This window comes from Bombina bombina, chromosome 2, assembly GCF_027579735.1.
Source record: "Bombina bombina isolate aBomBom1 chromosome 2, aBomBom1.pri, whole genome shotgun sequence".
In the NCBI taxonomy this organism is placed as follows: domain Eukaryota; kingdom Metazoa; phylum Chordata; class Amphibia; order Anura; family Bombinatoridae; genus Bombina; species Bombina bombina.
The window spans coordinates 408,457,733-408,469,812 of record NC_069500.1 but is presented as its reverse complement, the minus strand read 5'-3'; the positions used below and the strand labels follow the sequence as shown (position 1 = coordinate 408,469,812).

General features: G+C 40.1%; 1 protein-coding gene across 6 annotated transcripts in view; it reads left to right on the top strand.

Moving 5' to 3' along the window:
- TANGO2 (transport and golgi organization 2 homolog) overlaps nt 1-12,080 on the top strand; it is a 542,315-nt gene that overhangs the window by 153,673 nt on the left and 376,562 nt on the right. The window contains exon 1 of one of the 6 annotated variants that reach the window (XM_053701907.1): nt 9,809-9,927. The exons of the other annotated variants lie outside the window; for them this stretch is intronic. The gene's annotated coding sequence lies outside the window, so the exon portion shown is untranslated. Of the gene's footprint in view, nt 1-9,808; nt 9,928-12,080 lie in introns of those variants that run through there. 6 annotated transcript variants of the gene reach the window in all.

Genomic DNA, 12,080 nt, shown 5'->3' with positions numbered 1-12,080 from the left:
CAGAGGCAGCTTCTTTTAGACCAGTGTGCTTTTCACAGAAGAAAACTTTCCTGAAGTATATCAGTCTGATCCCGCCAAGTAAGGTCAGTCCAGCCCCGAAATACCAGGCAATTCTCCTCTGAACAAGGAACATGACAACCCCAGACGATCGTTTCGGCCTACTATGGGCCTCGTCAGTGAGGTGCAGCCACATTCCTCTAAGCACACTGGGCAAGGAGTCCACGTCTGGTTTCCCCCATCACCCATAGGGAGACTTCCCCAGGGTTATAATAATTTGCATACAAAGAGAGAAGCGCTCTACCAGGAACGAACACCAGCTCAGTGGCTTGTTCTATGGCGATTTACCACCCAGAGGCAGCTTCTTTTAGACCAGTGTGCTTTTCACAGAAGAAAACTTTCCTGAAGTATATCAGTCTGATCCCGCCAAGTAAGGTCAGTCCAGCCCCGAAATACCAGGCAATTCTCCTCTGAACAAGGAACATGACAACCCCAGACGATCGTTTCGGCCTACTATGGGCCTCGTCAGTGAGGTGCAGCCACATTCCTCTAAGCACACTGGGCAAGGAGTCCACGTCTGGTTTCCCCCATCACCCATAGGGAGACTTCCCCAGGGTTATAATAATTTGCATACAAAGAGAGAAGCGCTCTACCAGGAACGAACAGCTCAGTGGCTTGTTCTATGGCGATTTACCACCCAGAGGCAGCTTCTTTTAGACCAGTGTGCTTTTCACAGAAGAAAACTTTCCTGAAGTATATCAGTCTGATCCCGCCAAGAAAGGTCAGTCCAGCCCCGAAATACCAGGCAATTCTCCTCTGAACAAGGAACATGACAACCCCAGACGATCGTTTCGGCCTACTATGGGCCTCGTCAGTGAGGTGCAGCCACATTCCTCTAAGCACACTGGGCAAGGAGTCCACGTCTGGTTTCCCCCATCACCCATAGGGAGACTTCCCCAGGGTTATAATAATTTGCATACAAAGAGAGAAGCGCTCTACCAGGAACGAACAACAGCTCAGTGGCTTGTTCTATGGCGATTTACCACCCAGAGGCAGCTTCTTTTAGACCAGTGTGCTTTTCACAGAAGAAAACTTTCCTGAAGTATATCAGTCTGATCCCGCCAAGTAAGGCACAGTACACTCGTTTTTTTCAACATATTTGTTTTCACTTATATTAACTACTTGCTTGTTATTTTATTTACAATTTATCTACAGTACCACTACCAATATTGCCTTTGCTTATCTTTTGTCATGGCTGACCTTCAGGACAGTACATGTTCTATGTGTTTAGATGCCAATGTGGAACCCCCTATTCCTTTTTGTCCCTCATGTACTGAGAGGGCTTTACCGTTTAAAGAACAAATTTTCTTTAATGCAAGTATATCTAAGGATATTTCTCAGACTGATTAGACTCGGGGTATGCCGCAACTTTCTCCCCAAGCGTCACAGCCTTTAACGCCCGCACAGGCGACGCCGTGTTCTTCAACTGCGTCTGCTTCATTCACTCTGCAGGATATGGCTGCAGTTATGTCATCCACCCTTTCAGAAGTTTTATCTAATTTGCCAGCATTGCAAGGCAAATGCAGTAGTAAAGAGGCCCATGTGGTCCCTGCGACTTCTGATGCTTTGATGGCGATCTCCGATGTACCCTCCCAGGGCTCTGAATTGGGGGGTACGGAGACTCTGTCTGAGGGAGAACTGTCTGACTCAGGAAGTGCATTGCCCCCGACAGATTCGGACGTAATGTCCTTCAGATTTAAGCTTGAACACCTCTGACTTTTGCTACAAGAGGTTTTGGTGACTCTGGACGACTGTGACTCTATTGTGGTCCCGCCAGAAAAATTGAGTAAGATGGACAGATATTTGGAGGTTCCTTCTTATTCTGACGTTTTTTCGGTTCCTAAGAGAATTTCGGACATTTATTCCAAGGGAATGGGAAAGACCGGGTATCCCATTCTCCCCTTCCCCTATTTTTAAGAAAATGTACCCTATAGCTGACACCGTTCGGGATTCTTGGCAGACGATCCCTAAGGTGGAGGGAGCTATCTCTACCCTGGCTAAGCGTACAACTATCTCTATTGAGGACATTTGTGCCTTCAAAGACCCCATTGACTTCTCAAAAAACTCTATGTTCATCAAGGGTTCTTATTGCAACCAGCGGCCTGCATTGTAACAGTCACGACTGCGGCTGCTTTTTGGTTTGACGCTTTAGAAGAGTCTCTTAGGACTGAGACTTCTTTGGAGGAAATACACGATAGAATTAGGGCCCTTAAGCTGGCTAATGCTTTTATTACGGATGCTTCCATTCAGATCACCAAATTGGCGGCTAAGAGTTTGGGATTCTCCATCTTAGCACGAAGAGCCTTATGGTTAAAATCTTGGTCTGCGGATGTGTCCTCTAAATCCAAGCTTTTAGCTATTCCTTTCAAGGGAAAGACCTTATTCGGGCCTGACTTGAAAGAAATCATTTCTGATATTATGGGACGTAAGGGTCACCTCCTCCCTCAAGATAAAACATCTAAGCAAAGGGGACGGCAGAGTAATTTTCGTTCCTTTCGAAATGTCAAGGGAGTCCCCTGTTCCTCTTCCACTAAACATGAAGGGAATTATTCACAAGCCAAGTCCACCTGGAGACCCAACCAGGCTTGGAACAAGGGTAAACAACCCAAGAAGCCTGCTGCTGCTACCAAGACAGCATGAAGGGGTGGCCTCCGATCTAGGACCGGATCTAGTAGGGGGCAGACTTTCTTTGTCCAGGCTTGGATAAGAGATGTTCATGATCCCTGGACACTAGAAATCGTGTCTCAAGGGTATCAGTTGGAGTTCAAAAATTCCTTCCCCAGAGGAAGGTTTCTTCTTTCATGATTGTCTGTAGACCAGATAAAAAGAGAGGCGTTCTTACGTTGTGTATGAGACCTCTCCTCCATGGGAGTGATTTGTCCCGTTCCAATACAGGAACAGGGGCAGGGGTTTTACTCAAATCTCTTTGTTGTTCCAAAAAAGAGGGAACGTTCCGACCCATTTTAGATCTCAAGAGTCTAAACAAGTTTCTCAGAGTTCCATCCTTCAAGATGGAGACTATTAGGACAATTCTTCCATTGATCCAGGAGGGTCAATATATGACTACCGTGGATTTAAAGGATGCATATCTTCATATTCCTATCCACAGAGATCATCACAAGTTCCTGAGGTTTGCCTTTCTGGACAAACATTTTCAGTTCGTGGCCCTTCCTTTCGGTCTGGCCACGGCACCCATAATTTTCACAAAGGTTCTGGGGTCTCTGCTGGCGGTTCTCAGGCCACAGGGCATTGCAGTGGCGCCTTATATGGACGATATTCTGATCCAGGCGTCGTCTTATCAGCTGACAGTCTCATACCGACATTGTTCTGTCCTTTCTAAGGACTCACGGGTGGAAGGTGAATCTAGAAAAGAGTTCACTAATTCCACAGACAAGGGTTCCTTTCCTGGGAACTCTAATCGACTCTCTATCCATGAAAATCTTTTTGATGGAAGTCAGAAAGTTAAGGATTCTGAATACATGCCAATACCTTCAGTCCAATCCTCGGCCATCAGTGGCTCAGTGCATGGAGGCAATTGGATTGATGGTGGCTGCAATGGACATCATTCCGTTTGCTCGTTTTCATCTCAGACCTCTACAACTGAGCATACTCAGACAATGGAATGGAGATTATGCAAATTTGTCTCCTCAAATAGATCTGGATCAGGAGACAAGGGACTCTCTTCTTTGGTGGTTGTCGCCGGATCATCTGTCCCAAGGGACGTGCTTTCGCAGACCCTCATGGGTGATAGTGACAACGGACGCCAGCCTGATTAGAATCAGGCCTGTGTTTAGACCAATTGCTCCTCCTTGGAGTTTGAATTTAGTTCTTAATGTTCATCAAGGGGTTCTGTTTGAACCTATGCATTCCATAGATATTAAGTTGTTATCTTGGAAAGTTTTATTTTTGGTTGCTATTTCTTCTGCTCGCAGAGTTTCTGAGCTTTCGGCATTACAATGTGATTCTCCTTATCTTATTTTTCATTCCGATAAGGTAGTCTTGCTTACCAAACCTGGTTTTCTTCCTAAGGTTGTTTCCAACAAAAATATTAATCAGGAAATTGTTCCTTCATTGTGTCCTAATCCTTCTTCTAAGAAGGAGCGTCTGTTGCATAATTTGGACGTAGTTCGTGCCCTGAAGTTTTACTTGCAGGCGACTAAGGAATTTCATCAATCATCTTCATTATTTGTTGTTTTTTCTGGGAAACGTAGGGGTCAGAGAGCTACGGCTACCTCTCTTTCTTTTTGGCTGAAGAGTATCATCCGGTTTGCATATGAGACTGCTGGACAGCAGCCTTCTGAACTAATTACAGCTCATTCCACTAGGGCTGTGGCTTCCTCATGGGCATTTAAAAATGATGCTTCTGTTGAACAGATTTGCAAGGCTGCAACTTGGTCGTCTCTTCACACTTTTTTTTCAAATTTTCCAAATTTGATACTTTTGCCTCGTCCGAGGCTGTTTTTGGGAGAAAGGTTCTTCAAGCAGTGGTGCCTTCCGTTTAGGTTCCTGTCTTGTCCCTCTGTTTCATCCGTGTCCTATAGCTTTGGTATTGTATCCCATAAGTAAGGAGGAAATCCGTGGACTTGTCGTATCTTGTGAAAGAAAAGGAAATTTATGCTTACCTGATAAATTTATTTCTTTTACGATACGAGTCCACGGCCCACCCTGTTTTTTTTCTTAGACAGGTCTTTATTTTTGTTAAACTTCAGTCACCTCTGCACCTTGGCTTTTCCTTTCTCTTCCTAACTTCGGTCGAATGACTGGAGTGGGAGGGAAGGGAGGAGCTATATATACAGCTCTGCTGTGGTGCTCTTTGCCTCCTCCTGCTGCCCAGGAGGCGATATCCCATAAGTAAGGATGAAATCCGTGGACTCGTCGTATCGTAAAAGAAATAAATTTATCAGGTAAGCATAAATTTCCTTTTTATTCTAGAACTATTCATTTTAGTCATGTAAATGTCATGTCATTTTTGGGTTATGTTGATCATTACTGAAAATTGTATCTAAGCCTCTGCATGCTACACCCTTATGTCAGTGCTTTTATCAGGCTTGCATATTAGCCAATCAGCACTGACTCATAAATAACTACACGGGAGTGAGAACAATGTTATCTATATGGTATACATGAACCAGTTCTGTCTAGCTGTGAAAAACTGTCAAAATGCACTGAGATAAGAGGCGGCCTTTAAGGGTTTAGAAATGATCAGATGAGCCTTAAACAAAGAATACCAAGAGAACAAAGCAAATGTATTGATAAAAGTAAATTGGAAAGTCTTTTTTAAAAATTGCTTGCCCTTTCTGAATCATGAAAGTTTAAAGGATTACTGTTTTTTACTTTTTTCGTTACTCAATAGTCCCATATTTTGTATAATTATCATCTATTAAAAGCTACTAACCTATATTTTGTATAAAACGAAGCTTACAAACCTTATATTTTAACTAAAAATTACCCGGCCATGACGTCTCCTTTCCCAGCCCATCGTTTTCGGCATAGTGTGTATATGAAATGATTGACCAATAACATTTCGCTCCTATGCATATCATTACCAGCATAACCCTTCCTAATAAGCCTGTGCGTCAATTCAGCTAAATCGCACATGAGCATTTGTAATTGTAGAAGCCAAAGTTACCCACATCTCTGTTAGTTTTACGCTTGCGCATTGGAGGGAAAATCTATTGAATCGGTTATCCAGACTTTCTACGTATTAGATAACATTGACACGTCTTATATCTAGCTAAATATTGTACGGCTGTTTACAATTAAAAAGAACTAAAGCAGTAACTTTTTTGTTCAGTTTATATGTAAACAAGCTGTCACTAAGCACCCACACTATACTACACTGTTCTACCCCCTATACCGGCGCCCCCGGAGCCCCCCACAACTAAATAAAGTTACTAACCCCTAAACCGCCGCTCCTAGACCCCGCCGCAACTCTTATAAATGTATTAACCCCTAAACCGCCGCTCCCGGAGCCCACCGCCACCTACATTATACCTAGTAACCCCTATCCTGCCCCCCATACCGCCGCCACCTATAATAAAGTTATTAACCCCTATCCTGCCGATCCCGGACCCCGTCGCAACTAAATAAATAGTTTAACCCCTAAACCGCCGCTCCCGGACCCTGCCGCAACCTATATTAAACTTATTAACCCCCTAATCTGCCCCCCCTACACCGTCGCCACCTATAATAAATTTATTAACCCCTATCCTGCCCCCCCTACATCGCCGCCACTGTAATAAAATGATTAATCCCTAAACCTAAGTCTAACACTAACCCTAACACCCCCTTAACTTAAATATTAATTAAATACATCTAAATAAATTTAACTCTTCTTAACTAAATGAATCCTATTTAAAACTAAATACTTACATTTAAAATAAACTCTAATATAGCTACAATATAAATAATAATTATATTGTAGCTATCTTAGGATTTATATTTATTTTACAGGCAACTTTCAATTTATTTTAACTAGGTACAGTAGCCATTAAATAGTTATGAACTATTTAATAGCTACCTAGTTAAAATAAAGAGAAATTTACCTGTAAAATAAATCCTAACCTAAGTTACAATTACACCTAACACTATACTTTAATAAATGAATCCTATTTAAAACTAAATACTTACCTGTAAAATAAACCCTAAGATAGCTACAATGTAATTAATAATTACATTGTAGCTATCTTAGGATTTATATTTATTTTACAGGTTACTTTGTATTTATTTTAGCTAGTTAGAATAGTTATTAAATACTATTTAATAACTACCTAGCTAAAAGAAATACAAAATTACCTGTAAAATAAATCCTAACCTAAGTTACAATTAAACCTAACACTACACTATCATTAAATTAATTAAATTAATTACCTACAAATAACTACAATTAAATTCAATTAAATAAACTAACTAAAGTACAAAAAATAAAAAAAGCTAAGTTACAAAAAATAAAAAAAATAAGTTACAAACATTTTAACAAATATTACAACAATTTTAAGCTACTTACACCTAATCTAAGCCCCCTAATAAAATAAAAAAGCCCCCCAAAATAAAAAAAATGCCCTACCCTATTCTACATTAAAAAAGTTCAAAGCTCTTTTACCTTATCAGCCCTTAAAAGGGCCTTTTGCGGGGCATGCCCCAAAGAAAACTGCTCTTTTGCCTGTAAAATAAAAATACAACCCCCCCCCAACATTAAAACCCACCACCCACATACCCCTAATCTAACCCAAACCCCCCTTAAATAAACCGAACACTACCCCCCTGAAGATCATCCTACCTCTAGTCGTGTTAAGCCAGCCGACCACCTATGGAACCGAAGAGGAGATCCGGAGCGGCAGAAGTCATCATCCAAGGGGTGCTGAAGAAATCTTCCATCCGATGAAGTCATCATCCAGGCAGCGCTGAAGAAATCTTCCATCCGATAGAAGTCTAAATCCAGGCGGCGTCTTCAATCTTCATCCATCCTGAGCGGAGCCATCTTCAGAGGAGCCTACGCGGATCCATCCTCTTCTTCCCGACGACTAACGACGAATGACGGTACCTTTAAGTGACGTCATCCAAGATGGATTCTATCAGCCAATCGGAATTAAGGTAGAAAAATCTGATTGGCTGACTGAATCAGCCAATCAGATTCAAGTTCAATCCGATTGTCTTAACCAATCAGCCAATCGGATTGAACTTGAATCTGATTGGCTGATTCAGTCAGCCAATCAGATTTTTCTACCTTTATTCCGATTGGCTGATAGAATCCTATCAGCCAATCTGAATTCGAGTCACGCCATCTTGGATGACGTCAGTTAAAGGTACCGTCATTCGTCGTTAGTCGTCGGGAAGAAGAGGATGGATCCGCGTAGGCTCCTCTGAAGATGGCTCCGCTCAGGATGGATGAAGATTGAAGACACCGCCTGGATTTAGACTTCTATCGGATGGAAGATTTCTTCAGCGCCGCCTGGATGATGACTTCATCGGATGGAAGATTTCTTCAGCGTCCCTTGGATGATGACTTCTGCCGCTCCGGATCTCCTCTTCGGTTCCATCGGTGGTCGGCTGGCTGAACACGACTCAAGGTAGGATGATCTTCAGGGGGGTAGTGTTAGGTTTATTTAAGGGGGGTTTGGGTTAGATTAGGGGTATGTGGGTGGTCGGTTTTAATGTTGGGGGGGGGGGTTGTATTTTTCTTTTACAGGCAAAAGAGCAGTTTTCTTTGGGGCATGCCCCGCAAAAGGCCCTTTTAAGGGCTGGTAAGGTTAAAGAGCTTTGAACTTTTTTAATGTAGAATAGGGTAGGGCATTTTTTTATTTTGGGGGGCTTTGTTATTTTATTAGGGGGCTTAGATTAGGTTTAAGTAGCTTAAAATTGTTGTAATATTTGTTAAATGTTTGTAACTTATTTTTTTATTTTTTGAAAACTTAGCTTTTTTCATTTTTTGTACTTTAGTTAGTTTATTTAATTGAATTTAATTGTAGTTATTTGTAGGTAATTAATTTAATTAATTTAATGATAGTGTAGTGTTAGGTTTAATTGTAACTTAGGTTAGGATTTATTTTACAGGTAATTTCTTTTAGCTAGGTAGTTATTAAATAGTTAATAACTATTTAATAACTATTCTAACTAGCTAAAATAAATAAAAAGTTACCTGTAAAATAAATATAAATCCTAAGATAGCTACAATGTAATTATTAATTACATTGTAGCTATCGTAGGGTTTATTTTACAGGTAAGTATTTAGTTTTAAATAGGATTCATTTATTAAAGTATAGTGTAGTGTTAGGTGTAATTGTAACTTAGGTTAGGATTTATTTTACAGGTAAATTTCTCTTTATTTTAACTAGGTAGCTATTAAATAGTTAATAACTATTTAATAGCTATTGTACCTAGTTAAAATAAATTGAAAGTTGCCTGTAAAATAAAAATAAATCCTAAGATAGCTACAATATAATTATTATTTATATTGTAGCTATATTAGGGTTTATTTTAAAGGTAAGTATTTAGTTTTAAATAGGATTCATTTAGTTAATAAGAGTTACATTTATTTAGATGTATTTAATTAATATTTAAGTTAAGGGGGTGTTAGGGTTAGTGTTAGACTTAGGTTTAGGGGTTAATCATTTTATTACAGTGGCGGCGGTGTAGGGGGGGCAGGATAGGGGTTAATAAATGTATTATAGGTGGCGACGGTGTAGGGGGGACAGATTAGGGGTTAATATGTATAATGTAGCTTGCGGTGGGCTCCGGGAGCGGGGGTATAGGGGGGGGGGCAGTATAGGGGTTACTAGGTATAATGTAGGTGGCGGCAGGGTCTGGGAGCGGCGGTTTAGGGGTTAACAGATTTATTATATTGGCGGTGGGCTCCGGGAGCGGCGGTTTAGGGGGTAATACATTTATTTAGTTGCGGCGGTGTAGGGGGGGAGATTAGGGGTGTTTAGACTTGGGGTACATGTTAGGGTGTTAGGTGTAGACATTTCCCATAGGAATCAATGGGATGTCTGGCAGCAGCGAACCTGAACTTTCGCTATGGTCAGACTCCCATTGATTCCTATGGGATCCGCTGCCACCAGGGCGGCGGATTGAAAACCAGGTACGCTGGGCCGGAAAAGTGCTGAACGTACCTGCTAGATTTCATTTTAAGTATAGTTTGCTCGTTTTTTCTAGGGCGATTCTGGAAGCGATCGTAAGCTATGTATTTACGTGATGTGCGCAGCTCACTCGACTGCTGCTGATAGATTCTACTTGCCTTATTCTACTGCAGATGGTGACGTTTCCTGTGACGCTGCGGTAACTCGCTCATGCGCATTAGTTCAGAAAAAACGCCATCTTACAACTGCAGTTGTCAGCACGGATTGGTAATCCGTAACGGCTGACATACAAGTAGGTTGGGAAACGATTAATATTTCAAAGTAAATTATTGGCCAAAGGGTACATATTTAATAAATGAAGTACATTAGAAAATAAGAGTTTTAAAACTATACTACGATTTTATTTGCATATCATTTCTGACTACAGTGTCCCTTAAATTTTGACTAGACAGTCCCTTTTAATGTAATTAGTGTTTTCTCCCTCCCTGCTGAGCCCAGTGCAGGGAGGCTGAACCTTATGTACTGTGCGTGCGCTGCAACCTTTAAGGGACAGTCAAGTCCATAACAAACTTTCATGATTCAAATAGGGAACATAATTTTTAAACCGCTTTCCAATTTACTTTTATCACCAATTTTGCTTTGCTCTCTTGGTATTCTTAGTTGAAAGCTAAACCTAGGAGTTTCATATGCTAATTTCTTAGACCTTGAAGGCCACCTCTAATCTAAATGTATTTTGACAGTTTTTTACCACTAGAGGGTGTTAGTTTATGTGTTTCATATAGATAACATTGAGCTCATGCACGTGAAGTTACCTAGGAGTGAGCCCTGATTGGCTAAAATGTAGGTCTGTCAAAAGAACTGAAATAAGGAGGCAGTTTGCAGAGGCATAGATACAAGGTAATTACAGAGGTAAAAAGTGTATTATTATAACTGTGTTGGTTATGCAAAACTGGGGAATGGATAATAAAGGGATTATATATCTTTTTAAACAACAAAAATTCTGGTGTTGACTGTCCCTTTAAATGAGCATGTTTCAATGAGTAGCACTTGGCTATTGATTAGCGCCACCCTAGCATTTCTCAACAGAAAAGCATAAATCAAAAGAACATCAGTACAGATTTTCATTAAATAAAAATTTAAATCCAGGAATTTCTGTGTTTTATATTGGAAATTGGAGGGATATGAAACCCTGTTTTTTCATTATACAAAACAAACATCTTTCCAATGTACCTCTGTTGTTAGATTGACATTGTTTTTTTGGTAACCTATGTTGAAAAGCAGGTATATCGGCTCAGGAGCATGTACGTTTCTGGAGTACCGTATAGTAACAGGCTTGCAAGAATGCTTTTAACAATTTTATACTCTTTAGCTCAAGATGTCAGCAGTGCACAATTTATATGATCTTCATTTGCCTCTTTTGAGAAAAATTGGAAAAATGAGGCATTATAATGAAATAGTGAGTGCAGACAGTGGGACCAAACATTCTATATCAATGAGCTCTGTTGTGGCACAGTTTTAACGCCATTGAAAAGCACAACTAAAGGCAATATACAATAGCAAGAGCATTCATATATTTGCAGATGCTTTTTGAGCAATAAAGAATCCTGTGAAAATACCTTAGCAAATATGGTCAGGCACTGCAATAACTTATCATACAGCACCAAAAATCAAGTCAATTATATACATTCATACTTTATATACGTAAGAAATAATCAAGGGAAAATAGTTTGCCGATCATATTGTTTGAATTGGCCAGTGTAATAAACTATATAGATCCAGTATTAATAAAACCAACAAAACAATTTTATAACTTGACTCTAAATTAATTGTGATTCTTTTGTTTCACATTTAAATTGTTGAACCACCAGTGCCCATTGTTTCTGTTAGCAAATCAGCTGATTATTTGTGGTAGTTATCTCACTGGTGGGCTGGTTTCTTGCTGTGCTGAATATCCTATAACCATCTAGGTACATGTGCCGTTTTGCTCTGCATTGCCAGCTGGAGGCTCTATTCTCTGCTTATTCAGTTTGCCAGGCACGTAAGAGGAAAAGCGAGAGGGCCTATGAAGCATCTGTTGTTTCCTGTACCCCATAAATTGTTTCACTTGCAATTTTTATGACATTAATATATTTCAGTAGAATGGGACTCTTGAAAAATGTAGGCTACAATGTAAGTTTAAGACAGTTTTATGAAACAGAACATGTGGAGGGGAAGCTTAATACTGTAAAATGAAGTTGTCTAACACTGAAAAAAAGCTTTCTTAAGTAGAGCTGTGTTATATTTCTCTTTCATCTTGACAATGCATTACATTGAACCATTTCACACTTAAGCTTTGCAGAGCTTAGTTGTGGCAGTTTTTTATGTAATAATAATTTCAATATTCGAGTAATGTTGTACTTACTGATTAGTAGTATGTGTGTATGTATATATAAATATACATACACA